This window comes from Camelus dromedarius, chromosome 15 (assembly GCF_036321535.1).
Source record: "Camelus dromedarius isolate mCamDro1 chromosome 15, mCamDro1.pat, whole genome shotgun sequence".
In the NCBI taxonomy this organism is placed as follows: domain Eukaryota; kingdom Metazoa; phylum Chordata; class Mammalia; order Artiodactyla; family Camelidae; genus Camelus; species Camelus dromedarius.
The window spans coordinates 5662294-5686146 of NC_087450.1; the positions used below are offsets into that span (position 1 = coordinate 5662294).

The 23853-nt window shown below is 41.7% G+C and overlaps 1 long non-coding RNA gene across 2 annotated transcripts in view; it reads left to right on the forward strand.

Moving 5' to 3' along the window:
- LOC135323032 (uncharacterized) overlaps nucleotides 1-22414 on the forward strand; it is a 41175-nt gene extending 18761 nt beyond the window's left edge. The window contains exons 4-7 of one of the 2 annotated variants that reach the window (XR_010384119.1): nucleotides 11005-11080; nucleotides 15406-15548; nucleotides 16613-17061; nucleotides 20798-22414. This is a non-coding gene — a long non-coding RNA (uncharacterized LOC135323032). The remainder of the gene's footprint in view (nucleotides 1-11004; nucleotides 11081-15405; nucleotides 15549-16612; nucleotides 17062-20797) is intronic. The other variant, XR_010384120.1, reaches the window with a different exon arrangement.
- The last annotated feature ends 1439 nt before the right edge of the window (nucleotides 22415-23853 follow it).

Here is a 23853-nt window from a genome sequence, read left to right on the forward strand (position 1 = left end):
GGGTAGATCAATTTACGATATGACAAAACTGACTATCTTTATGGAGATTTAGCTGTTATTTTTTCTCAAATAAACATTCCCCGTATTGCTGGAAGCCTTGGTTAAATTTCCAGAGTTCTGCAGAGGTTAATTTTGACAAATTTTGCCATTGTCACTGCTTAACAGAGGAGTAAGTTTTCCAAGATTTTTACTCAGATATTGTAGAAGTGTATCCCATTTGCATTTGTTTTTAACTGAGTTACTTGCAAGAGTAACTAATTCTACAGCTCCAGCCCCATTCACATAAGAGTCCATCTGCATGGCTTCTCCTACAGGGAGCAGTGTGCAACCTGTTGTCCGTTTGTTGTTTTACTTATTAAAGTGTAGGGGTTTTAAGAATATGCTCATGAATAGCCCTTTGTCATTTTTACACGTTACAAATCTTCCATTAGTCTGTGGCTATTTTTTTCCCTTTCTTTTAGTTGTTTTAATGAAGTTCTCAGTTTTAAGGATTTTCAGTATAGCAACATGTGGATGCTGATTACACGGGTGAGGCATTTAACTACTGTCTAAACCTCAGTCTTTGCTCTGATTCACTGTCTAGAACATCTGAACATATCTACTGAACCCCATATACCAATGGACACTGACAGTCCTAATTAAAAAAATGCTTTTTAAGTAAAGCAAAAAATATTATCTTTGACACTGGAAAAGACAAATTTCAAATTTAGTAGCTGATTTTGTTTTCTGTGATCATTAGCTACATCATGTTTATAGAGCCGAGAGGCATATTGAGCTACTGATTTTATTTCATCGGATTTTAGAATGTAGAACACATTTCAGGCCCACTTATAGCACCATATATGTATCTTTAAGGATATGTACATATGATGATGTCTTTATTACAAGTACCTTATTTTATTTTAAGTACCAACTGCTGTGAACCTCATTAAGGAAACCTTGGAACTGCGGGACTGAAATTTTTCACACCACCACCATCCCGTAGCATCTCTTTTGCACTTAGATGTTGTGTGGCAGAGTATTTTTCTGCTCCCTAGAAATGATCAATGTTGAAGGGGGAAAAAAATCCCTCCTCTAATAAATAAAGTCCAAATCACATATTTATCTGAACAATGGCCACCATTTTAGTCCACACCAATCCATCTACTCATACTGACTCAGAGTCCTTAACACAGACAATCCACCACTGTAGTCAGGGTCCTCAGCCCATGTTGTATCCCCTCCCCATTCTTTATTGATTCTGACCTACTTTTGTCCAACAAGTCCTGCCAGCCTCTTCGCTACCTTACTGCAGTTTTTAATTTTTACCTTTGAGTCCCAGGCTGTGCCTAGTGATTTCCAGAGAAACGCGAGACACCTGGCTCATCAGGAGTGGTGGGGAGGATTTCAGGAAGCTATTACCCTAACTCACTTGCAGATCAGTAAGTGGCTGTTGTAAGCATTCCTTCTAGATCTCTGCCATGCCCGCTGCATCCATCCCAGCAAAATAACGTAGCTCCTCCACCCACCTTTGCCTCCATTCATCTGGTTTTCTGCTTTAAGTGACACTCAGAAGCTGCTGATGGGCATTATATATATATATTTATATATATTTTTTATTTGAAGTACAGTCAGTTACAATGTGTCAATTTCTGATGTACAGCACAATGTTCCAGTCATTCATATACACATATATATGTATGAATTCCTTTCCATATTATTTTTCATTAAAAGTTATTACAAGATATTAAATATAGTTCCCTGTGCTATACAGAAGAAATTTAGTTTTTTTAGCTATTTTTATATATAGTAGTTAATATTTGCAAATCTCAATCTCTGATGGGCATTTTTAAAGCCACATCTGGAACCCTTGCTGCAGAAGAGTCTGAGAAATATATTTTCAACCTCATAACATTTTGGTTAGGAAGTTGGAATAAAGGCTGAGCTGGCTCACCTAACTTGTCTGCCTTTGTGAGTAAAGAGGTCTGGAGATTCAAGGCCCAATGAAATGTCCCAGCCCTTCAGTAGCAAACTCTGAAAGCAACCAAAATGCTCCCATCTGCCAGAGCATGACTTGTCCTTAGATACTGCTGGCCATAACCACCAACGCTGTCTAATGCATCGTCTTCATCTGGTGCACACTTTCTTTAGATGTCGAATATCCTGATTAAGAGGACAAGCTGGTTTGGATTCCCAAGGTCACAGGCAGCCTTCTGCCTGACTTTGGTGTATATATGTTCATTGAAGAGTCCTCTCTCAGATCAGCTAGAGCTGCCTGGTGTGTGGTTTGCCAGAGAATGTGGGTATATTGCTCCCCACCAGAGTCCTACCAGTTGTTTTATTGCAGGAAGAGATAAAGCAATAGAGACAGAACAGAAAGTTCTTTTCCAGCCTCAAACACAGTCACCCCTGCCCAGGGCTCTTGCTCTGGGACACAAAGAAGTACAGGTCAGCAGCGACGTGGCCCTGGTGTACTCCAAAACATGGTGTGGTTTTACTGGGCTATCTGTGTCTTTCATGGACCCTGCAAAGTTCTCCCCATTTGTGAAATGGGGAACCAAGGAACTCCCACCCATGACTGTAGCTCCCAGGGTTTGCACCCTTATGGGTTTTGAGGATTTGCTGGCAACTCATTCTTTTTCACCAGGTCATTTCTCTGTTACACAGCAGTCCTGTGACTTCCTCATCAGAACTACTCCTTAAGTTCGGGATTCAGTGAAAGATGCCATTCATGTTCAGGGAGGAGGAGGAAGACAGCACAGATCAGAATTGCTGTTTTGCTTTTTTTGTTGTTGTTGTTTTCATAAGCCGTCTCCAGTTGTCGAATAGACCCTGAGCAAATGAATGACTGTTACACTCCCATTTGAAGGATGAGGAAAATGACACTCAGGGAGAGGAGGCAAATATCCTGAGGTTCCAAAGACAAAAAGGAATGAGCACAGAATAAGATCCCTGCAAATTTCTTGGCTGTCATCAGCCTTTAGGTCAGTGACAGAGTGCCGTGTGTAGTAGTAAAGTTGTAGCGTGCATTTAGAAGGGTGCAGATGTTCTTGTTTTAGTTGATACAATCACACTGCTTTGTCTGGGACTCTGAAAAAGAGAAATGGGTTAGAAAATGTTGGTTTCTCATCCTTGGTCCTTCCTCACCCTCACAGATACGGACCCTTCCATCTGTAGCTGGAATAATACAGCCCCAGCCTTCCCGTCTCATGAGATCAGTACTCATTCATTTCATCCCTGCCCACCTGTAGGTGATAAAGCACAGCATGATTTTCATGTCCTGCTTCACTGATTCTTGTGAAATTAGGTGTTTGAAGATAGGAAGTCATGAAAGGAAGCTGCTTTTTTTAAATAAAATGCAGTAATTTTCTTAGCAGTGTAGGAAATTGAGGATTTTCTTCATTGAAAATCAATAGAGATTTCAAGAATATCTGTATTTCTGATGTGTAGATTAAAATGACAAAATCTAGAGGGATTACAGAAACAAAAGGAAGATACAAAAAGTATCTTTAAAGAGCTTTCCTAAGACTGGGCTTGTAAAGAGAATGTTAGTTGACAGAGACCCTCTTCTCACCCATAGTCCCTCTCCTTAGGTTGCAAAGGGCCAGCGTTTCCCCTGTGTGCAGTCCTGGTGCTTCAAGTGAGTTGTGGGGTAGGGCGGTGCACATGGTGCTGCCTTCAGTTTGTCCATCCTAAGTAACCTCTAACAGTCAAGGGGCGAGTGTTGCAACGGCATGAACCATGCGCCATGCTCTCCGGGGTGTGTGCCCATCTCAGCTCATCCCAGCTCAGGTGATGGCAGAGCAGAGAGTGGTGGCAAGAGGTCAGCCATGAGTAGCAGGGAGCACCTGTAGTCAGCTGGGACCCAAGAGGCTAGGAGTTCCAGGTGGAAATCCCAGGACTTCCCACAGCTCATTCATTCAGCTAATACTTCTCCAGCACCTGTGATGTGCTGGTGCTTCCTTTGTGAACAGAACCAAATCCCTGTCCTCCTGAAGTTGATGTTCTAGTGGAAATAAGAAATGATACACGCAGGAGCAGATCCTGGTCAGGACACATAAGTGCTGTCTATTTTGGAGTGCACAAGGTGAGATACTTTGGGAAGGAATGTATGATACAGGAAAATGTGGGGGAGAGGATGGCCATATCCCAGGTCGTATTTGGGTCCCTGGGATGCACCTCACCAAGTGTGGGTCCTTGGTTTGCCCAGCAACGAATTCGAGAGCCACAGTTCAGTAGAAGTAGATTTATTCAGAGAGATATATACACCATAGACAGAGTGGGCTGTTTCAGAAGGCAACAGAAAGGCCATGAGGCATGGGGGTTGGGTGCTCCAGTTTAAAGTAAAAGTAGATACACACTCCACAGTGTGTGGGCTGTCTCTCTCAGCAGAGAGAGCAACCACGAGGTGTGGGATTGTTAGATTTTATGCACTCAGTATCTTCATATGCTAATAAGTGGGAGGAATATTCCAACTGCTTTGGGAAAGGTGTTGGGATTCCCAGAAATTGGGCCACCACTCACCCTTTGACATTTTATGGTCAGCCTTGAACCTGTCCTGGGACCTGTGGGAGTGCCATTTAGCATCCTGCTGTATTTCGGTGAGTGTGTATTGAAGCTCAAGATCTACTGGGAGTTGACTTTTCCACCATCTTGGTGCTAAAGGCTGTGCCATTCCTTTATTGGATTTGCCCGGCCCCTTCCTTCCTGTCTCATGAGGGAGCTCTGGACTGATTGCACAATTGCAGAGCAGGGGACACAGTGGAAAGAACTTCATAAGTGGAAGGTGGAAGGCAGTGTTGGCAGTAGAATTCTCAAGTCAATTACAAAGTAAGGGTCTTCTTTTTGCTGGGGGTACATGGTGTCACATGAGGGAACTGTGAGCCTTGGATACTGTAGTGAGTGGGTGGCTCACTGTGTATACTGTGTTGCTTCTTAGGCGGCCCGAGGACAGTTGGCTTATAGGTGACCCATTCCCTCAAGCAGGGGTCTCTTTGGGGATTTTCTGCATGTGAGGATAACATGGGTCACTTGGGGGGCAGGACCAGCCAGTCACAGCTTGGTCCACAGTCACCTAGTGCCCTCGAGGCTTTCACCCCATGGATGCATCACCTCCCCCTGGATGGGGACAAGGGCAGAAGTGGTGGGGCAGCTTCTCAGTGGTGGAGGCATTGCTCTCCAGACCCGACACTCAACAGCGTGGACCCCTGGTTTTGGCCACAGTCTTGGCTAGATGAGGCTGTTCGGTAGCTGAGCTCATGAGACGTGGGTGCCATGCTTCCATTCTCACCAAGAGCTCTAGTTTTGAAGGTTCTCGTCAGACAGCCACAAATACTCCATAGCCCATAAACAAAGAACAGTCTCCTTCAATCGGGGAAGGGCACACAGAAGGAGAACGGATGATCCCGAGAGCAGGAGAGGACAAATCCGTCCTGCCATCAGGGATCTGACAGACGAGCCAGCTCAGTTCCTCTTTCTAGTTGTTTACTTGGAGGATCTGGGGTATTTGGGTGACCTGCAAGTGTCAGGAAATAGTACACGAGGGCTTTGTAGATTTTCTGGTCTGGTGTTAACTCACCCCTTTGTAGCTGTTGTGCAAGGAAACAAAACTTGGTGGACAACAGGCCATGGCCTCTGCTCCCTGGTGGAGCCAGGAGATTACAATGTTAAGTACGACTGCGGGGGCATCATTTCTATGTTGAGAGGCCAGATGGCCTTACGTAACTCTCATGCTGGATGTCTAAGTTGCAGAGGGAAACTGGATTCCATCCAGCTCTCCAGCCAAGGAGGATACCAGAAGTGGCCTCCGCAACCAACTGTGAGCTCTTTGCCTCCACTGACAGCAGCATCTATAGCAAAAAGCTGGGCTGCCACCTGCGTTTCCGTGTAAACATCCGAGTACCCACAGCAATGGCCTCGTGAGGGTTGGTGTGCCCAAGGAAGCGGTGTGTGAGATGGAGGGAGCAGTGCCGGGGTCAGACACCGGGCGGGCAGGCAGGCAGTGACGACATCTGTGCAGTGCAGGCCCCATGGAACTGAGCCAAAGGGAGGCGGGTTTTGGAGCAGGGAACCTGGGCAGTGCCGTGTTATTCGTAAGAAGATCCTGGGCTCTGGATCCACGAAGTCATTGGCTTGATTCCTGACCCTAACCTTCATCTTGGGCAAATGTTTGAAGCTTTCTGTGACTCTGTTTCTTGGTGTCCCAAATGGGGACAATAGTAGCAATTACCTCTGAGAGTCAGGAGTGCCTTTATAGTTGTCATTTCATTACGCTCACAGCAGCCCACTAGCACGGTTCTAGGTCCCCCAGTTTACACGTGGCAGACCGGTAACCTTTTAATCAGTAATCACACAGCTAAGAATGGTCAGAACCAGCATTTGAATTTGATCCCTGTGTCCAGATTATTTCTATTCTCACCCAGTATTACTGGAAAAGTAGTAAACTCAGAAGAAACACTGCTGGGAAGTGGGTGCTTGAAATATGTTTGTCATTGGGGAGTGTTGAGTTCACGTTCCTCACAGCCCATCCGAGGCTCCCTGCATCTCCGGCTGCCCCTGCTGGGGTCTGCAGGGCTCTGGGAAGCTTCTCCTTGATCTCTACCCCAAGGCTCTCTGCTCTCTACAGGTTGATCCTCAACCCTGACTGCTCAGTAGAGCTAATGTCTAAAAACACAAAAAAGGTGGGGAGGGTATGGCTCAGTGGCTGAGCACTTGCTTAGCATGCAAGAGGTCCTGGGTTCAATTCCAAGTACCTCCATTAAAATAAATAAAGCTAACTACCCCCCCAAAAAAGGAAAGTATTTAAAAAACAATAAACAGTACAAAGGCCCCACACCAGGCTGGGGCGCACTATGTTTTAAAGGCTCCCAGATGCTTCCCATGTGCAGGACGGTGAGAGCTACCCCTCTACATCTCTTCTCGTGAGCTTGTCCACTCACACCCATTAGCCTCTTGAAGCAGGAAAACTACTTGGCTCAGCCTAGAACTTTCTCCCGATTTCTAGACTTTTATTTGCCTACTGGACATCTCTCCTGGAGCCCACAGGCACCCAGCCAGAACTGAATCAGTTGTCTCCTCTCACGACTTGCTCCTCTTCCTGCCCTTCTTGTTTTAGGAAATGGCACTATAATTTAGGACACTGCCAAAGCCAGAAAGCTGGCCGGCATCTTTGACCTCTTCCTGCCCATCCATCACATCTGTGGCCAATCCGTCCACCTGCTGAAATGTTTTCTTCTCTCTCCTCCTGGCGGGGCCTCAGCCGGCCTTCACATGAACCTGCCAATAGGTCTCCCTGCCTCTATCTTTTTTCTTTCTAGATCACTTTGCATGTCTCCTCTACCTTGGAGGCACACAGAGTCCTGTGTGATGTGCACCTGTGATCTCTCCACCTGGTTGCCTCACCTGCCTCCCACACCCTGTGCTCACTTCTAGACTATTTGCAGTTCCCGGAAGTGACCTGGCTCTCTTTGGCCTCCCTCCTTTGCATGTGCAGCTCCCCAGGGAGAAATGGCCTTAAGATTATACATTCACCTGATCACTTCTAGGGCATCTCAGAACTCACCACAGTGGTTCCCTCCTCTGGGAGAGCCTTGGCTACAGTTCCGGCTCTCTGCCCCGAGCACCCACTGCTGAACGTTATCCAAGCCCTCTTAACACGCCTCCTCAGCCATCATTTCATGATGAGTCCTGTGCACCTAGGAGCTCCCAGAAGCAGGGACTGTGTCTTTTTTCTCTTTATTCTCAGAGCATGGTAGAGACTCAGGTATAATGGTGGAGGGAACAGTGGTTATTCTGGAATTTCTCTAGAGTTAGGGCCTAGAGGTAACAGTCTGGTTGGAAGAAGGGCTTAGGGGATTTACCATGAAGCCACATTTTTCAATAAACATTTCATGTTGTTTTTGTCTACAATTTGAAGTTACGAGTCTTAAAACAGATTGACGATTTCTAAAAATTACTTTACCGAAGATTGAGAAAAATGGCAGTTTTCCATATTTAAGAATATTATTTTAATTTTGTGTGACTGGGGTGGTGGAAAATAGAAATGCAAGGGTTACTAAAGCATTGTTATCCCCTTCCCCACCCTCAGGTCCTTTGGACAGAAGAGACAGGGATGTGAGGAGAAGGCTTGGAGGGTGGACCGTGCACTGCTTTTAAATTGTGACAGTTACTTTTACTTTTTTTAATTTTCTTTTTTAACGGAGGTACTGGGGTTGAACCCAGGACCTTGTACATGCTTAGCACGTGCTCTACCACTGAGCTATACCCATCCCCCTGATATTTGTGTTTTTAGTGGGCATAATGTGCTGGTAGCAGGTACTTTAGCATCAGACACAGTCACCTGCGTCTGACCATCACGTTAATACCTTTTTCATGAGCTAGAGAGCTAGTCTGTTTCCAAAAGTTCAATAAATAATCTACATTTTCTTTTTTCTTAAAAAAAAGGCATTAACTCATGTTTCTCTTTAGTATCGCCTATAAATAAATGTGATTTTATTAACCGTTTACCAAAGTGTTAAGGGTAATAAATATTAAGTACAGGTTTCTGAAGCATCAGTCATCACTGAAGATCCACATTCTGCTGTTCTCTCTCTCTGTTAGTCACCTTACTTCTGGAGTTCTGGAAGTGGCGCCAGGCAGAACTTGAGTACAAATGGGACACGGTTGAGCAGGAAGAACAAGTCCAGCCAGAATAGGAGGCGCGGTGTCCCCACGTGGAGACAGATGAGATTACCCAGGAAAAGCGGGCGCTGTTTAGATGCACTTTAGTCTGTTTACTTCTGGGCTTGTCAGCCTTGGCTGCATGTTGGAATCACCAAGGGATCTTAAAAAATGTTGGTGCCTGGATTCGATCACTGCTAACTCTGATGGTACTTAGTGGCCTGGGGTACATTCTGGCATAGGGAAGTTTTTAAAGTTCCTCTTGTTATTATAATGTGCAGCCAAGGTGAAGGAGCACTGCCTGGAATGGTGGACACAGAAGAGAACTGAGGTCCTTCATTCATATTAACAGTAAAAAGGGGGAAAAGAAAAGGTCTGGTATAAGTGTATGAGAAAAGATGCATTGGCTTGTATCCTTTCATAACACCAATAAATAGATACAAAATATAAATTAGCTGCTATGACATAGATGTAGGAGGAAAGACACATTGGTTTTTATAGTTGACTCCCATTTTTTCACATGTGCCTTCATGATTGCCGCCTCCTTTTCATCGTAGACTAGGTGCCCCTTTGTCTTTAACTAAGTCGAGGTCACTGCTCCCCCTTCCGGTTGGGATGTGCACAAAGCAGCATGGCTCTCATCCTAAAGTCAGAGAAAGGGTAGAACAAGCAGGGAAACATTTGTTGAGGTGCCATCAGTGTTTGAGCATTGTTTGAGCTAGGCATTTTACATAATTGGAAATGTAAATTTATTGCTGCCACTCCTGCTGCAAAATTAAAAAAATAAAACTATATATCTTTGTATCAACATTCCAGAGCTATGAAAAGATGATTTTTTGAGTCATCTGTATTATTGCTTCTTTCCATCAGCTGAGATAAATTAGAGCTAATGGTACTTGCAGTCAGCAGCAGCAGGACAGTATGTTGTGAGCATGAATAACTCTTGGAAAGAAAATGCTTTTACTAGGAGCATCTGAAAATGTCTCCAACTATAGATTTAATAAATTGAATCACAGATCTACAGAATGTTGGCACTGAAAAGTTCTGGAAGGAGCAGGTCAAACTCTTCTTTTTATAAATGGAAAGAAATGAGGTTCAGCTACCAATAGAAAGTGACATTTGTCTTTTACAATGTAATAAGCTTCTAATAATCCCCATTATGAATATTTCCCATTGTTTACAACTGAAGATGGGAGTCAAAGCGTATGTTGGTAAAAGACTGTACATTCAGAGTTGAAAGCTGAAACTTAGACAAAATTAGATGTTCATAATGCTTTTGAGTCCTGAAAAACAAAAACGTATCATATTGGCAGCATACAAAAAAATACTGAAGAAAAGTTTTTTGGTCATTTAAACTGCCAATTTTAAATTTAAAATTGCCAGGTAATAAGTTTAAATTTTCATTAGAACATGCTTGTTGAAAAATTGAAGATGAAAACTCATTTCACTTTATTGTTCTTCCTTATTTAAAAAATTGCCTAATTTTTTTTGTTTAGTTTTTTAATTGAAGAATTTTACTTTACTTGCGAAAGTATGCTCCATTGTTTAGAGAGGCCAGCGTTGTGGTAGTGAAAGCTTGGAAATGAAGTTGCCTAAATTCATATTTGAACACAGCAGCTTGCTTCCTGAGTGATCTTGGACAACTTAATTTCTCTGTACCATAGTTTCCTATAAAATCAGAATAAGAGAGTTGCTTCCTCATGACTATGGTAAGGACGGGTTGAATTTATGTGCAGAATATACTTGGAAGACTTCCTGGCACAGAGGAAAGGCCATGTACTTAGTGACAGCTATTATTATACTATATCTGCTTTCATTATCCAGGTAAAACTTGAGTCTTACTGATTTCATCTCTAAAAATGAAATATAAATATAAACTCTAAAATGGAAACTCTAAAACTTCATAGTTGTTGCCAATAAACACATAAAGCTCAACAAAGGAACACACAGTGGAGACCAGTTAGCTGCCGACACCTGTGAAACATTCTGTCCTGCACGGACTCTGCTGTCACTAGCGTCACTTCTGAAATCTAAGGCCAGCTCAGGAGTAGAGCTTTACAGCTTGGCCTCTTCAGGTACCAAGATCCCCAAGCTCAGACAATGGCAGGGAAACAGTTTACTGTTCACATATGCATTTTCAAAAAAGAGTATTAAAATGAACACTGTACGTATTTTGTTGTTTGTTTGACATCGTTAACAGAAAAGAAAAGAAAAAAAAACAGGAAAAAACCCATGCAATTACAAATAATGAGGCTAGGTCTGAAAATTATTTTTTTTAAATTATGTTTAGGATTTATTGACCAGTTAGGAGAAAAGTCATTTCATTGGTGTAATCCCTTGATTGACTTAACTTGTTTTTTTAATTAGGAAGAAGAGCGTGTTCCATTTACCACCTGGGGAAAGTGTATACATATAACCCTTTGTGCAAGTGCTCTTTTTCTGGGTAAGAACCTGCCACAGACTTTTTAAAATCTAATGTGAAATCCTGAGAAAACTGAAAATCAAGCTGGGAACTATGAAGTCTCATAGAGAAAACTTTTTCCAGAGAACATCTGAGCCAATGCAGGGCGCCACTCTGGAGGTTCCACAGGCTCTTCTGCTCACAGTGCTTCCCCCAATTCTTTTCACCTCATTTGTTCAAATCAGATCAGTGGTTTAGGATTCTCCAGGGTCTGATTAAGAGACCAGATGGAGGCATTAAGATTTCTAAAATTTTCCAAGAGTAACAACCAAGGTAAAATGTCTAAGAATAACCTAAGAAAAGGATAGTAGGAACTATTATAAAATAAAAGTAAAAACTACTGAAAGATATAAAAGAAGCTTTAATCACATGATTCTAGATTAAAATATCATATCTCCAAAATATCAGAAGTTATAAAATTGATTTGGGGTTTATTGTGAATAAAATCATATTAGTAATATAATAATTAATAAGATAATTAGACTTTTAGTAGTTCAAGAATAGCCAGATTAGAAAATAGGACAGGAAGTCCAGATATGGGCTCTGATATCAATAATAATTTAATATAAGAGATGGAAGGCATTACAAATCAGGGAGATAAATAAAGGTTATTCAGTGAATGGAACACTCGTTAGCTACTTGGGGGGAAAAGAAAAGATTGAAATCATACAGTGAACCATATATTGTGATAAATTCCAGAAACATTTAAAAATTAACACAATTAGAAAAAAACTAGAAATAAATATGGATGTTTACACAAACTCTAGATGAGCAGTAAGTTTCTGAGGAAAGTATACAAAGATTTCCATGCATCAGAAGCATCCTAATTTTAAACAAAACACCAGAGGATGTTATTTGTTTACAAATCCAACAAGGGGCTAATTCCTTCAATACATAGAGAGTTCAGATCACTTCAAAGGTAACATCAAAAAATCTCAGGAGCATAGAAGGCAGAGAAAAGGAACACACATTCACAAAGAAAAAATAGATGTCACACTCCAATGGTAATTCACTCAGTGCACATCAAAATGAAGTAGTTTTCCACCTCTCAAGTGACACAGCTCTGTTTATGAGGATGAAATGCCAGTGATCACCAATCCCATGCCTAGGTTACTGGATATTTTTTGTGAAGTATGGTTGATTTACAATGCTGTGTTAATTTCTGGTGTACTCCTCAAACTTTCTTAGAAAGCAGTCTGGCAGTTGATATCAAGAGTCAAAAATATTCATATGCTTTAATCCACTAATTCAGCTTTGAAAAACTTTTAATCAGGAAGTATTTCAAAATGGCAGGGAAAAGTCAGTATGGATGCAAGTCACAGACATACTTTTATATGTATATATATATATATATATATATATATATATAAAATCTCAGCCAAAATATTCTTCCAACCCTTCACAAAGTAGAACAATATGCAGCCATGAAAAAGTGTGTCCATGAAAATATTTTATGGCATGTCAAAGTGTTATGCTTACGATAGGCTTGAGAATAAAATTAATATATAAAATGATTTGTAATATACAAACAATGAACCCTTCTGAAGGAATTATGTCTATAGGTAGAAGCATTTTTCTTATTTTATTTTTTATTCATTTTCAGAGTTGGAGTCTTTTCATTGTAGGTGACAAAATCAATTTCCAATGTGTTTAAACAACACCCAAAAAATGGGGATGCATGGGATTTATTGGTTCCTGTAAATGAAAACCTCAGATCTGAGGTCTGGCTTCAGTCAAGGAGAGATACTGTAGCCCAAATGATGTCAAGGGCTGGTCTTGTCCTGTCTTCATTCTGTGTCCAATGATGTCTCAGCATGCTGCTTCTAGGCACTCAGCATCCCAGATCATCCATCCAAACCGAGAGGTCTCTTTTGGCAGCTTCCTCTCTTGATAGAGGAAGCTTATCATTCACATGGGCACAAGTACGTATCTCCTCACATAATAGTGGCTCTTACTGGGTTATTTGCCAATTCTCCAATCATGTGCGAGGCCAATACAATGAGGGGTATTATTTGTCTTAAACCAACTGAGATCTACCTCTGGTGCTTCAGAAAGAGTGGGTTAATCGAGCTTAAATCACAGGACTAAAAACAAAAGGGAGGTTATTTATCCTAAAGCAAAATCTGGGTCGTATTCTAAGACTGGGGACAGATCCAGGACAACAGTTCTGTCCACTACTGAGTACTTTCAAATTTTCTTTAATGAGCAAATGTTAAAGTTATGATCAGAAAAGATGATAAATACGAAGAAACTTGAGGAAGGAGAATGGAAAGCTTTCCTGTTTCATAAGAAATATTGAACCCATTAAGTGCTTGGAAGAAAAATGGAAATGTGTCAAGTTTGTAAAAGTTCTGAAATGAATTACAATTAATTTCACAAACCATGTAGGAGACAGTGCTATACAGTTAGTGTGTCTTTGGGCTCTTTGAGTATTTCAGTTCTTTCACTTAATAGTTGCTTCATTTGGGGAAATTGCATCATCTCCACATGGCTCTATTTCCTCATCTGTAAAAGAGATATAATATTACCTTCCCAACAGGGTGATTGTGAGGATTTAGAAAAACAGACTTGTGCTGAAGCAATAGTAAGCATTTAAAGAGTCTTAACTATTAAGATTACTTAATAAATAATTAAAAAATTATTATGCAGACTTTTTAAAAATGCATAGCATTTAAATGGCCTATATGTGCTGTACAAGTGGGAAAGGCTTTATATACCTTCTATAATACATTTTTCTCAGCCTTAACTAATTTTCACATTTAATCACACACACACCAAAAAGTTATACCTTTCACAATCATGAAGACTTACTGTGAAGAAAAGGATGATGAAAGAGAGTAGAGGAGAAAATAAAATGCTTTCTCTACAAACTGATGGCTTAAAAACTAAGAAAAACACCTTTTTAAGACTTTGGTCACCATATTCATAGCTAATACTTAGGTAGAGTTTTTCACATGCCTGTGGTTAATGTTCTAATTGTTTTCACAATTAGTAAATCATTGACTCATCACAATAGTCCTATAAATTGCTATTATTATCCCCCCATTATATGGGTGAGGAGATTGAAGCCTCTAGAAGTTAAGAAATTTACACAAGGCCCCACAGCTAGCATCGGAGCTGGGATCCAGATGCAGGAGTGTGGCTCCAGGAGGGGCTTGTAAACACTCCATCTGCTCTCCCTTGCAGGTGCAAGCCAGCCTCCCGCTGTTACTGTAAATAACATGATGTGGTTCACTTAGTCTTGAAATTCACATTCTTTGTAGCTTTCTCTCTGGGGCAGCCATCAGGAGCGGCCACGGACACTGAGTTCATGCTTCTGGACTATGACCAAGAACGTAGATGGAAGGAAAACAGTTTAAAAATGGGAACTTTAATGTGCATTCTTCAGTGGGCAGAAAAATACCTGCCTAGTGAGGAGCTGAAACATTATCAGCCACGTGCAAATTATGCTTCAGACACCCCCGTTGCCCTTGGGTCCACACAGTCAAACTACAATGGATCAGGGACATGAATCTTGTGCAAATGCAGGGAGTATGAATACCTGCCATTTTAAGATCTCAAGGAGTATGAAAAGCATGTGAAGCTTTCATCAGCAGAGACCTGCTGTCACTTCCACTATTTCCCTCAGGGCATGCCCACAGCTTCACTGGTCCTATTCAGAATGAAGATGACAGCTAGCACCTGCTGACCCCTGAATCAGTGATAGGTTCTCCCTTGAAAGGAAGCATATCCCCTTCATAGGTTACAACTAGTTCATAACCTAAGTAATTCTATAGATGTAGAAGGGATATTTTCATTGGTTCTGCTATCACAGACTTGTCTCCCAAAGAACATGCTACCAGTGACTCCATTTTCAGCCATTTAAAGATATACTTAACAGGCTTCCTTCTTTAGTGCAGTTTTAGGTTTACAGAAAAATTCACAGAAATTGGAGTCCCCATCTATTCCCTATGCCCTGCACACAGCTGCTCCTGCTGTCAGCATGTTACATTAGTGGATGCACTCATTCTTTTTGACATCCTTCATTCCTCCTCCCCTAAAGTTTAACATGCCGGATATTCACGTCTCTTGTGGCATTTATGTGAGATTTACATCACTTCTCACATTTATGTGAGGTTTAGAGCACATGCATGTTGTCTGTTTAAGCGTGGGTTGTGGGCAGTTTTCTGTGTAAAATTATGGTCATTAGTGAGTCTCATGCTGCTGGGTTTTTGGGTTGTCAGGCCCTGTTGACCATTGCTTGTGTTATTGGGATCATTGTCTACGGACTTTCAGTGTTCATTGTATTTTCTGCAAAACTTCCCTAGAACCTGAATGGAGGCGACCAGTTCCGGAAGTACTTGACTGTGCAGGTGGGCCATGCCCATCACTGCTTCCCTCATCAGTTTTATCATCATCGTGACCCTGAACACCATATATGAGAAAGTGGCAATCATGATGACTGACTCTGGTAAGCTCCTCCTGTGGCTGAGGTCATTTCTACACCAGTTTTAGAACCAAGTCAAAACAGAGACTGTATCTTTTAGGCACTTCAATTCCAGTACATTAGAGTCTTTAGAAAAGTTCAAGTGTAAACATATTTTCTCTAGCCTATGTGAGAATTGAATTAGCTCCAGTTTTGCATTAGTAAAAGGGACAAACGAAGCATTAGAATGTCCAAACTCTGTGTAAACAGGTCAGTGCTTAATAATAATTTCAATTACATTAGATCATGTACCCTATTGTTGAAAGTAAATAGTCTCTCTATTGCAAATAAGTGGAAGAGGGTCGTGGTTCCAGTGGCAGATTTGCTTGTGCGTTACGGAGAGGACAAGTAATCACACTGTTATGTGTCCTCCCCCCATGCTGTTCCTGTTAGTGTAGCTCCATTCTCATCAGCTGTGGCTTCTATAACAAATGTTTCTTCTCTCTTGCTTGTATCCCAGCCAGCGGCTTAGCGGCCCTAGTTAACTGCTTCCCACACGCTGCATGTGGCTGGGTCGTTCTCCCAGTTGTCTGCTCAGTGGTCATCTTCTGAAAACACTAAGACCAATTCAAATTTTGAACTAGGAGGATGTTTTATGTTCCCCAAATGCTTCTAGCAAGTTGCCCCGTGTTTTGTTTGTTTTCTTCAATAGTCCTACCTTCCTGCCGTTCAGGGAAACAAGAGAATTTCATTTAGCAGGATGTTTAGAAGTAGCTTTCTTTCAACTTACACGTGACAGAGGACAGTTCTTGCCCATTGGATACTGTTGTGCTTATAAATTTTAAAGAATGGGTGACTTTGTTTTTTTTTTTTTTGCCTTGTGTGATATTGCATTCATAGTGGGAGAAACTCTTACAACAGTGTGTACAGTTGGAATTAACATAGTAGCTATGTTAAGGAATTCAAAACTGCTTATATGAAAAAAGTGTGAATTGTGTATATATATATATATATATACATTTTTAGCGTGTTAACTCATGTGTCCATGGCTTTGATTATGGTCTCAAAGCTGTTCACAGTTTTACAGACTTAACTTTTCTTTATTCTAGCTGCAGAGATCCCAAGGACCAGACTGACTGTGGGAACAACCTAGCCATGAAGGTGTTCTTCTTCCAGTTTGTCAACTACTACTCCTCGTGTTTCTACATCACATTCTTTAAGGGCAGATTTGTGACTTATCCTGGAGATCTGGTGTATTGGCTGTGAAAATACAGAAATGAAGACGTGTGAATACAGCTTTGTGTTCGGACAGTCTAACCTGTTTCATGTTTTCTCTTAGTTGCCCAATGAAGAGTGTCTTTACTCTCTGTTCCTTAGATTTTTTTAGGCATAAAATAATGACTTTATTTCATGTTAGAGCTATCTAAAATTTAAATGAGATTTTCTTTCTAATATTCCAGTGTGACCCAGGTGGCTGTCTCCTTGAACTGATGATGCAGCTGACAATAATCATGGGAGGACCGTCCATCTGGAATAACATACAAGAGGTGTTACTTCCGTGAGTACTAAGTCATGTGATCTTGGGGTGAGAACGGCCCACCCATCCAAGTAATTTTCCTGCATGCCCATCTCTAAAACAGGGGAGACTCTCTGCTTATTAAAGCTCTCCAGATAAGATGATCCAGCCAACAGTGTAAACATACCTCCTGTTTAATAATTATGTTTAAATATCTTCCTTTTTATGTTTAAATTAAATCCTCAAGTGCTATAGTTTCTGCTTATTAGCCCATCACTGGGGACTGACTGATCAGAGCCCGTTGAGAGATGGCCCTTTTTGGGGCCGTGAACTAAGTTTTCCCACAACTTCCTGCAACTTTCTCCTCCTTTTATACATGCATTTAAAAATCCATAACAGGAATTTGTTGAGTGCCTAGTATGTGTTAGTCACTGTATTAAATGTTGTACATATATGTGTGTGTGTGTGTGTACAATTTAATCACCCAAACAATCCTTATTCTTATCTTCCTTTTCAAATGAAGATCCTGTGGCTTAAAGAGGGTAAATGATTTGCCCAAGTTCTCATTGCCAATAAGAGACCACTGTGGGACTCAGATGTAAGACCCTATCTCACGGAATTCATGTTCTTCTAAGAACAGAGACTCTCTTGGTGTCCTAAGGCACAGGGCTACATAATGTTTTAAGAGACACTTGTCTAAAATAATAACTACAGAGGTTTTGACTTACTGTTCTCTTCCTAAAAATGAGAAAAACAGATGTTAGCAAAGGTCACACTCTCCTTTGGATTTTCACATAAGCCCAATCCCATATCAAAGTGGACAGTCCAGTGTTATCTGCAATTTCTGAACATTTCAAGGAGCTTAGTGTATTCGCTTTCTGTTGTAACATGTATCCCCAAATGACATGGTAGTAGGAAGAAAAAAGGAATAGTCTCCACTAAACAACACAAATTTAACCTTGTAGGGTTCTTGAACGCAGGAGCCTGCTGAAGTCAAAATATTGGCACGGCTGTTTCTGAAGGCCTCAGGGGAAACTGTATCTTTGACTTTTCTGGCTTCCAGAGGCCACCTACGTCTCTTGGCCTGTGACCTCTTTTCCTTCTCTCAAGGTCAGCATGGTTGTGTGCCTCTGACTCTGATCCTGTGGTCAAATCTCCTCTCCTCTCTCCCCTCTTCTGTCTCCCTCTTCCTACTTTAATGACCCTGGTGATTACAATGGGCTCAACTCTATAATCCAGCTCGTCTCTCTTAGAGTAGGCTGGTTAGCAACGTTAACCGCATCTGAAACCATAGACCCCCTTTGCCAGAGAAACTGACCTCTTCCTATTTTCTGGTGATAAGGACATAGACATATTGGGGGGGGAACATTTTTCTGCCCACCACACTAAGCTTTTTAAGATAATTTCTGGCTTTGAGTTTCTGTCCTCATGAAACTGTTGATCTCTCTTCTGTCTTGCCTTCCACAAAAGCATTCTGCTCCTGGCCAACCTAACTGCATTGCTCACCCCTCTCTGTGGTGTCCCCCAACACCAGTTACACAAGCAGGTCTTACTGTTGTTTGGAGCATGGAGGAGAAACTCAAACAACTTGAATTTTGAAATAAAAAACCTCCATCATTTTAAAATCTTCCATGCCACTATAAAAATAATTATTTTTTTAACTTCATCTTTTAATTTTTAAACTATTTTAAACTTTGTAACTTTTTTTAAACTTTACTTTTTTTCTTACCATCCTTCATTGTAAGCTCCAGAAACCTGCTATTCTGCCCACCGCATCCAAGTTCCCTTTCACTGTTTCTCCTCCCTTCCCTAACTTTCCTTCACTCTCCCTTATTACCAATTTCCTGTCCATTGTCTTTATAGGGCAGTTAAATTATTTTTTCTTTCCTTCTTTCTGTTTTTGCAGAGTGAACACATTTGTGTGTCAGTGTGTCCTTCCACATTTCTTCACAAGGTCTTCATCTTTCAGCTTCAGGATGGATTACTGTGGTCTGTCTCTAAACAAAGGCATTTCCCTTGTCCCCCAGCTCACCATGCCCCTCAAAAAAAAGATTCTGATCTTTGCTGTGAAATGAATCTTTTTTTTCCCTACTGTGCAGTAGACAACTCTTACCCTGAGCTCACAGTCAGATTTCTCCAGAGGAGTAAAAGTAGCTCATGTGCAAGTAATACTACTTTTCTCTGTGGAAAGAAATAGATCAGATAGAGGAAATACTTTACTCAGATTACTCAAAAGCATTTCCTGAAGGAAATAGGTTAATTATTTAACACTAAATTTTGTTGAATCTGGTTATCAGTGAGCTATTTTTACCAATCAAGAAGGATATATTTCCTAAATTGGTACTGAGCAATTCATGTGAAATGAAACTTGCTCACATGAACTAGTTTAAAGTAAAGGATGCATTATAGTATCTGTGGTCTGTTTATACCTTCGCTTAAGTAAGCACATTGTTGTAGGTTCCAGTGAGCTGAACTTTGCCTACATGTATTTCTACTCTGGGCTAAAATATTTAGGGAAAATATTTTGAATTATGTTTCCCTTTTTTGAATACCAGAAATTCTGAATGGTAGCCAAGTTCGAGGGTGGCTTGTGTTTTCCTCACTGCCTCTTCTCTTTGTATAAGGTGTCAGTTTCCTTCTTAATTTTTCATAGAAAATCCTAACATACCAAAGATCTATCAATTACTCTTGCTGCACCAAAACTATACCCATCCTCAAAAATACATACGAAGGGAAAAGAAAACTTATCAAAGTTAGTGACTATTTTCATGCTATTTAAATATGTCTAAAGGAACATAATGAAATGAATTTTACCATATCTCACCTGCCTCCACCCCCCAATCCCATGTGGGTTTGTTGAGTAGGATTCTGGGAGCAAATGAAGAAGGACAGTGATGCCGTGATCCAGGCTCCCTCTGGGGTCTCCCCAGCACTTGGTTCGGCACCTGGTATAAAGTAGGTCTCAGCCCGAGCCAGCTGAGTGAGTGAGTGACTCACAGGCATCTAATGCGTAACATCAGTGAATTAACAGCATTCTTTGTAGGACTCAGAGAATAAGCTGAGTGCCCTATGGCCTTCCCAGCCTCACATACTATTTTGATGTTGGGGTTATTTCTGGGAATGTTATTCTGTACTTGACAAAAGTCTAGTACAATTCCAGGGTTAAGTAACTTGCCCTAGGGAAATTTTATGATAAAATATTAAGAAAAATGGTTAAAAGCCCAACATGACATAGCATTGTCCTTTGGTGTTTAGATAATGTATGGCTGTAATTTTCTTATATATGCTTTCTACATTTTCCACAGTGTGTACGCACTTCTATATAATAAGAAAAAACAAATGTTTAAAAGAGAAAATCTCTCTTCTTCAGATATGATTTGGTTAGAGGATGAGTCAGATAGATATAATAAGAGAATCTTAAATACATGTGTCCATAATTCACTCTTTAAATCCAGGTACAGGAAACTCAGGAATGAAATAGATTAAGAGAATAAAAGATAATTGAATTCAAGATTAGCAAGTAGGAGTGTCCTCAACAGAAATGGTGATTATCTATAATTCAGGGATTAAATGTGATAATGAACGTACAAAGACAACATGAAGTAGAAAATGCCACGTGGCAAGCACTGAGTAAAGGGCAATTTACCATGATTATGCCAATATGTGTGGTCAATTCCCAAGCAAATGATTGTGTAACCCCTGCTAGAGGGAGAAAGCTTCCAGCCTTGGCTGGAGAGTGGGGAGGATCCAGTGTCTGTATTTTTTAAAATGTCTACAGGTGCTTCTCATGTGTAAGTTGGTATCCCTGCACGAGAACCATAAATCAACAGAAAACCCAAAAGACCGAGGACAACGATGGGTAGACGACAGCCCAAGCTTTTCTGCCACAGAAGAGTGGTTCCACTCAGGAAGACTGAGCAAGAGACTCAGAGCCTTAGCTAAGGACAAGCAAGTCGGGACTTCTAATACGACCTAATGCCATCAACGGGGGAGGGCAGTTCAGCACAAGAAGGGAGCACCGGGTGAGTTAACATGGAAGTTACATCCTGGATCCAAACCGTGATGGATTTGGGTCCCGGAGGGTTAAAGCCCTCCTTCCGTGGGGCTTGGACCGCATTCCACAAGAGGCTGAGACAGGAATTATGAGGCAGAGAAAAATTCCCCCAGGAGACTCCCGAGTCTGGGTGCCTGGAAGGGTGATGGACGAGCGCGGTCCCAGCTCCACCCGCACCGCAGGGCTCCGAGTGGCTGTGGAGCTGCGCGCTCCCGGCCGGACCTCAGACCTGACTGCAGCGCTCCGGGCTGCGGCCTGGGGATCGGCGTCAGGAGCAGGCTGTCCCCGTCATTCCCATAAGTGCTGCAGTGACCCCCACCCTTGTGGCCACGGTGTTCCCAAGCCAAGGGTCTAAGTGACTTCAACCTTATTTACAGGTGACCACAGCCGGTTAGCCTGTGCTGCTCAAAAAGAAGATCCCATATGGGGTTTTGATGTGTTAGGGGGTTTGCTAATACCTGGCCTGCTTTGAATCGTTTCATCCTGACAGCAGCCTGGGCAGGGGAAGTTTCATCTCCCAATTTTATTTCAACTTTTTTGTTGAAAGTATAGTTGGTGTACAAGATTGTGTTAATTCTTGGTGTACAGCATAGTGATTCACTTATACATATATATATATATTCCTTGTCATATACTTTTCCACTATAGGCTATTAAAAGTTATTGAATGTAGTTCCCTGTGCTATACAGTAGGATCTTGTTGTTTGAAACAAAAATTACTAAACAAAGTAACAAAGGAAGCAGACTAAACCTAGCCATGTATACGGCACAGTTGAGTTTTTCTCAGGATTTAAATGTGGTTTTGATCTCCAGGATCTCTTTATCAACTTATCATATGTAAAGTGCCTGTGGAACACTTCTCAGAAAAATGTTTAAAAATCATAAGATTTAGAGAATAAAGAAGGAAGATAATTATACTGAAAAGCAGGTATCAAAATATAGAAATGGGCATTTGTGATACAGTAATATCTGAATTATTGGAAGGACCTGTTGAATAAGAGGATCCAGTGGTGGGTCTACTGACCGCAACATTCTGCCACAGCAGTGAGTGTAAATCAACTTCTGAGATCTGCAACAATTGCATTTTGAATGTAAATAAAGTTAAATAACAAATAAGCCATGAAGTGTGGATTCAGATTCAGGGGTATCTCGAGTCCATATCCCCACCCCTTCACAGAGCTCCCTGCTCTTCCCCTAATGTCATTGAAAGAATTGGGGAAAGTTTGTGAAGCGAAGGGCATGTTCCATTGCAAAGAAATCTCGTAGCAACCCTGGGAGCATGGCCAGGGAAAGGTTAACGCTGAGATCAGAGGCAGTGGGAAACCTAGCAGGGGCAGCTCTTTAAAAGTCACATCATATACTCTGTATGTGTCCACGTGTGTGTGCATACAGACGTGTGGGCATGTATGATGTATACACCTGCCTTTCGTGTGAAGCCGCCTCACTGTCCAAATTTGAAATCCATCCAAACGTGCAGTGCAGTCAGCCGAAGCTCCGCCAGATGCTAAGTTGTCTGTTGTTGCTCTGTCTCTTCTGCTGAACTCCACGAGTAAACCACGCGCCAGCTGTTGCTTTCAGGGACAACAGCTCTGTAGGCTACAGGTCCATGCATTGTTTCACTGCCAACTCAGAATTCCTTTCAGGACAAATTGCCATTTGAAAAAGGGGGAAGAATTCAGTTGTCCCACAAGCCTCTGAGTGAGGAAAAAATATAACCTTATAGACAGCTCTGTGAGACAACATCCAGAAGGGGGCAGAGCACTGGGCTGCAAGTCGAGGCTGTTTATTTCAAGCTCTGCACTGAATTTGAGGTGGCATGTCACTTCTTTGGCCCTTGATTTGTTCAGCTTAAATTAGGGTCTTGGACCTGTTCGATCCAACGTTTGACTATCACTTTTCTGCTCAGAGATCCTCCATGGCTCCACAATTCCTTCAGAGGGAAAAATGCCCACATCCTCACAGCAGCCTCTAAGGCTCCACCCCCCAAAACCACCACTTATTTCCTATTCACTCTGGCCCACACCAGCCTCCATGCTGTCTGTCCAGCGTGAGGGACCTCCAGGCCTGTGATCACTGTTCCCTCTGCCCACCCCTTTGCCTCCGTCTTTGCCTTATTCAAAGGTCACTTGCCCCATCCACACTCCTCCCTACCACACATTCCTCGCCCTCCTTTATTTTCCTCTGCAGCACTTATCACCAGCTCACAGACCCTGTATTTCTTTCTTTTACTTATTTTGTCTGACAATTAACAGACTGGAAAGGCCATGGTGGATAATAGCAGAGAAATGGGGGAAAAAACAAATGAGGGTAGGTATCTTCTAAAAGCTAAAGTGCCTACCTGAAAAGGAGGTAGGAGATAAAGTAGTAGTAGTCGTTACAATTTTGGTAAACCCAAGGTACGTATTCAGGGCTAGTTTTCACAATACTTGAGGGTAGGGAGGCAGCAATAAAAAGAAATTTATCCTGAAAACAAGAAATTAAATTCTTGGGAAGATGATGTGTTCAGCTTGAAATGTCAGTAATACTTTTATGACCTTGGTCTGATAATATCTTGCCTTATAATTTGATCTGTTTGGCAGCTGGGTCATGAATCTAATGATGCCACAGTTTCGGGAGCAGAACATACCACCCCACGATGGGAATGGGACAACAATCTGTATCCCACGGGCAAACTGGGGTTATTTTATGAATACCCTGAAATGAGTAAGTCATCAGTGGAGATTTCTGTGCTGTCGGTTATACTAGAATATGCTTTGGGTCTCAGAAGCATCGGTTACCGAG